Source organism: Pseudophryne corroboree, chromosome 11 (assembly GCF_028390025.1).
Source record: "Pseudophryne corroboree isolate aPseCor3 chromosome 11, aPseCor3.hap2, whole genome shotgun sequence".
Lineage (NCBI taxonomy): Eukaryota > Metazoa > Chordata > Amphibia > Anura > Myobatrachidae > Pseudophryne > Pseudophryne corroboree.
This window is the reverse complement of record NC_086454.1, coordinates 130,368,157-130,374,156: the sequence shown is the minus strand read 5'-3', so window position 1 is coordinate 130,374,156 and position 6,000 is coordinate 130,368,157.

Here is a 6,000-nt window from a genome sequence, read left to right as displayed (position 1 = left end):
ACAGGTGGACATGATGGCATCCCGCCTCAACAAAAAACTACAGAGGTATTGCGCCAGGTCAAGAGACCCTCAAGCAATAGCGGTAGACGCCCTGGTGACACCGTGGGTGTTCCAGTCGGTCTATGTGTTTCCTCCTCTTCCTCTCATACCCAAGGTGCTGAGGATAATAAGAAAAGGAGGAGTGAGAACAATCCTCATTGTTCCAGATTGGCCGCGAAGGACCTGGTATCCAGATCTGCAAGAAATGCTCACAAAGGACCCGTGGCCTCTTCCTCTAAGACAGGACCTGTTGCAACAGGGGCCCTGTCTGTTCCAAGACTTACCGCGGCTGCGTTTGATGGCATGGCGGTTGAACGCCGGATCCTAGCAGAAAAGGCCATTCCGGACGAGGTCATTCCTACGCTGATAAAGGCTAGGAAGACGTGACAGCTAAACATTATCACCGTATATGGCGAAAATATGTTTCTTGGTGTGAGGCCAGGAATGCTCCTACAGAGGAATTCCAGCTGGGCCGTTTCCTTCACTTCCTACAGTCAGGAGTGAATTTGGGCCTAAATTTGGGCTCCATTAAGGTCCAGATTTCGGCCCTATCCATTTTCTTTCAAAAAGAGTTGGCTTCTCTACCAGAAGTTCAGACTGTAAAGGGAGTGCTGCATATTCAGCCTCCTTTTGTGCCTCCAGTGGCACCTTGGGATCTTAACGTGGTGTTAAGTTTCCTGAAATCACACTGGCTTGAACCACTTAAAACGGTGGAGTTAAAATATCTCACGTGGAAGGTGGTCATGCTATTAGCCTTGGCTTCAGCTAGGCGTGTGTCAGAATTAGCGGCTTTGTCACATAAAAGCCCCTATCTGGTTTTCCATATGGATAGAGCAGAATTGTGCCACCCCTGTCTGTCTACCCCTCCCCTTTAGAATGTAAGCTCTCACGAGCAGGGCCCTCTTCCCTCATGTGCTTATCCTTTCTTACTTTAATAATCTTCAACTGCACCAATTACATCAGTCTTCTGCCACCTGATACTTATTCCAGTGTCATCTGCTGATGTAACTATGTTTATTTACCCTGTACTTGTCCTATACTGTCATCAACTGTAAGTTGCTGTTTTCCTGTTTGATTATTTGTTTATGTACTCTGTAATTGGGCGCTGCGGAACCCTTGTGGCGCCATATAAATAAAGGATAATAATAATAATAATAATAATAAATTGCGGACCCGTCCACAATTTCTGCCAAAAGTGGTGTCATCTTTTCATATGAACCAACCTATTGTGGTGCCTGTGGCTACTCGTGACTTGGAGGATTCCGAGTTACTGGATGTGGTCAGGGCTTTGAAGGTTTATGTAGCCAGAACGGCTAGAGTCAGGAAAACGGAGTCGCTGTTTATCCTGTATGCATCCAACAAGCTGGGTGCTCCTGCTTCAAAGCAAACTATTGCTCGCTGGATCTGTAACATGATTCAGCAGGCTCATTCTGCGGCTGGATTGCCGCTGCCAAAATCAGTTAAAGCCCATTCCACTAGGAAGGTGGGCTCTTCTTGGGCGGCTACCCGAGGGGTCTCGGCATTACAACTATGCCGAGCTGCTACTTGGTCAGGTTCAAACACTTTTGCAAAGTTCTACAAGTTTGATACCCTGGCTGAGGAGGACCTATTATTGCTCAATCGGTGCTGCAGAGTCATCCGCACTCTCCCGCCCGTTTGGGAGCTTTGGTATAATCCCCATGGTCCTTACGGAGTCCCCAGCATCCACTAGGACGTTAGAGAAAATAAGATTTTACTTACCAGTAAATCTATTTCTCGTAGTCCATAGTGGATGCTGGGCGCCCGTCCCAAGTGCGGACTTCTTCTGCAATACTTGTATATAGTTATTGCTGCAATAAGGGCTATGTTATTGTTGCATCAGGGTTGAACTGATGCTCTGTTGTTGTTCATACTGTTGACTGGGTAAGTTTATCACAAGTTATACGGTGTGATTGGTGTGGCTGGTATGAGTCTTGCCCTGGATTTCCAAAATCCTTTCCTTGTACTGTCAGCTCTTCCGGGCACAGTTTCTCTAACTGAGGTCTGGAGGAGGGACATAGAGGGAGGAGCCAGAGCACACCAGAATCTAAATTCTTTCTTAAAGTGCCCATGTCTCCTGCGGAGCCCGTCTATTACCCATGGTCGTTACGGAGTCCCCAGCATCCACTACGGACTACGAGAAATAGATTTACCGGTAAGTAAAATCTTATTTTTTGCTAATTGTTTGAGGAGCCTAACACACTCGTACAGTAGCAGCTATTAATTGCGTGATCGCAGCCCATTCTTGCTGATACGCTGTGGCTGCTGACAGACATTGCCGGAGGGGGGAGTTTTCACTCCCCCTCTTCAGCAGCCGAGATGTTAATACACCTTGGTAAAGAGGTAAAGCGGGAAGAGTGATAGTGCCGGTATCATACATTTACCCCAGAGTGTTTCCTGTACTTCACCTGTTATCACACAGTTCTTAAAGCACCACACACCTTCAAGTGTTGTAGGCATTGGCAGTGATCATCCACATTCAGGCAGTCCACCAGTGCCTCTACCTAAATTAATCTGTCCTGCTTCACTACTACTGTGAGCAGTGGCGGATCTAGTCTTTACGTTTTGGGGGGGGGGGGGGGGGGCGGTTTTAGAATGAATAACGACTCCTCCTGTCTCTACTCATTGCTCCTCCCACTTACAGTCCTACCCCTCCCAGTGCCCCCAAACACATATGCCACACAGTGTCCTCCAAACACATTATATGCCACACTTTGCCCCAAACACATATGCCACAGTGTCCTTCAAACACATTATATGTCACACAGTATCCCCCAAACACATACTGTATGCCACACAGTGTCCCACAAACACACTATATGCCACACAGTGTCCCCCAAACACATTTTCTCTTACGTCCTAGAGGATGCTGGGGACTCCATAAGGACCATGGGGTATAGACGGGCTCCGCAGGAGACCTGGGCACTATAAAGAACTTTCTCTAACGTCCTAGTGGATGCTGGGGACTCCGTCAGGACCATGGGGATTAGCGGCTCCGCAGGAGACAGGGCACAAAAATAAAGCTTTAGGATCAGGTGGTGTGCACTGGCTCCTCCCCCTATGACCCTCCTCCAAGCCTCAGTTAGGTTTTTGTGCCCGTCCGAGCAGGGTGCAATCTAGGTGGCTCTCCTAAAGAGCTGCTTAGAAAAAGTTTTTAGGTTTTTTATTTTCAGTGAGTCCTGCTGGCAACAGGCTCACTGCATCGAGGGACTTAGGGGAGAGAAGTCAACTCACCTGCGTGCAGGATGGATTGGCTTCTTAGGCTACTGGACACCATTAGCTCCAGAGGGATCGAACACAGGCCCAGCCATGGAGTCCGGTCCCGGAGCCGCGCCGCCGACCCCCCTTGCAGATGCCGAAGATGGAAGAGGTCCAGAAGCAGGCGGCAGAAGACTTTTCAGTCTTCCTGAGGTAGCGCACAGCACTGCAGCTGTGCGCCATTGTTGTCAGCACACTTCACACAGCGGTCACGGAGGGTGCAGGGCGCTGGGGGGGCGCCCTGGGCAGCAATGTATAATACCTTTTTATGGCTAAAAAATACATCACATATAGCCCTTGAGGCTATATGGATGTATTTAACCCCTGCCAGATCTCACAAACTCCGGAGAAGAGCCCGCCGAAATAGGGGGCGGGGCTTATTCTCCTCAGCACACAGCGCCATTTTCCTGCTCAGCTCCGCTGTGAGGAAGGCTCCCAGGACTCTCCCCTGCACTGCACTACAGAAACAGGGTAAAACAGAGAGGGGGGGCACTTTTTTTGGCGTTATTACTATATTTAAGCTGCTATAAGGATACAACACTTATATAGGGTTGTTCCCATATATATTATAGCGCTTGGGTGTGTGCTGGCAAACTCTCCCTCTGTCTCCCCAAAGGGCTAGTGGGGTCCTGTCTTCAATAGAGCATTCCCTGTGTGTCTGCTGTGTGTCGGTACGTGTGTGTCGACATGTATGAGGACGATGTTGGTGTGGAGGCAGAGCAATTGCCGGTAATGGTGATGTCACCCCCCAGGGAGTCGACACCGGAATGGATGGCTTTGTTTATGGAATTACGTGATAATGTCAGCACATTACAAAAATCAGTTGACGACATGAGACGGCCGGAAAACCAGTTAGTACCTGCCCAGGCGTCTCAGACACCGTCAGGGGCTGTAAAACGCCCTTTACCTCAGTCGGTCGACACAGACCCAGACACGGACACTGAATCTAGTGTCGACGGTGAAGAAACAAACGTTTTTTCCAGTAGGGCTACACGTTATATGATCACGGCAATGAAGGAGGCTTTGCATATCTCTGATACTACAAGTACCACAAAAAGGGGTATTATGTGGGGGGTGAAAAAACTACCTGTAGTTTTTCCTGAATCAGAGGAATTGAATGATGTATGTGATGAAGCGTGGGTTAACCCAGATAGAAAAGTGCTAATTTCAAAAAAGTTATTGGCATTATACCCTTTCCCGCCAGAGGTTAGGGCGCGCTGGGAAACACCCCCTAAGGTGGATAAGGCGCTCACACGCTTATCAAAACAAGTGGCGTTACCGTCTCCTGATACGGCCGCCCTCAAGGATCCAGCTGATAGGTGGCTGGAAACTACCCTAAAAAGTATATACACACATACTGGTGTTATACTGCGACCAGCCATCGCCTCAGCCTGGATGTGCAGTGCTGGGGTGGTCTGGTCGGATTCCCTGACTGAAAATATTGATACCCTGGATAGGGACAGTATTTTACAGACTTTAGAGCAATTAAAGGATGCTTTTCTTTATATGCGAGATGCTCAGAGGGATATTTGTACTCTGGCATCGAGAGTAAGTGCGATGTCCATATCTGCCAGAAGAAGTTTATGGACACGACAGTGGTCAGGTGATGCGGATTCCAAACGGCATATGGAAGTATTGCCGTATAAAGGGGAGGAATTATTTGGCGTCGGTCTATCGGATTTGGTGGCCACGGCAACTGCCGGGAAATCCACCTTTTTACCTCAGACCCCCTCCCAACAGAAAAAGACACCGTCTTTTCAGCCGCAGTCCTTTCGGTCCTATAAGAAGCGGGCAAAAGGACAGTCATATCTGCCCCGAGGCAGAGGAAAGGGTAAGAGAGGGCAGCAAGCAGCTCCTTCCCAGGAACAGAAGCCCTCCGCGGGTTCTGCAAAGCCCTCAGCATGACGCTGGGGCTTTACAAGCGGACTCAGGAACGGTGGGGGGTCGACTCAAGACTTTCAGCGCGCAGTGGGCTTGCTCACAGGTGGACCCCTGGATCCTGCAGGTAGTATCTCAGGGTTACAAGTTGGAATTCGAGAAGTCTCCCCCTCGCCGGTTCCTAAAGTCTGCTTTGCCAACGTCTCCCTCAGACAGGGCGACGGTATTGGAAGCCATTCACAAGCTGTTTTCTCAGCAGGTGATAGTCAAGGTACCCCTCCTACAACAGGAAAAGGGGTATTACTCCCCGCTATTTGTGGTACCAAAGCCGGACGGCTCGGTAAGACCTATTCTAAATCTGAAATCTTTGAACCTGTACATACAAAAATTCAAGTTCAAGATGGAATCACTCAGAGCAGTGATAGCGAATCTGGAAGAAGGGGACTTTATGGTGTCCCTGGACATAAAAGATGCTTACCTGCATGTCCCAATTTGCCCTTCACATCAAGGGTACCTCAGGTTCGTGGTGCAAAACTGTCATTATCAGTTTCAGACGCTGCCGTTTGGATTGTCCACGGCACCTCGGGTCTTTACCAAGGTAATGGCCGAAATGATGATTCTTCTGCGAAGAAGAGGCGTATTAATTATCCCTTACTTGGACGATCTCCTGATAAGGGCAAGGTCCAGAGAACAGCTGGAGGACGGAGTAGCACTAACCCAAGTAGTGCTACAACAACACGGGTGGATTCTGAATTTTCCAAAATCTCAGTTGACCCCGACAACACGTCTGCTGTTCCTGGGAATGAT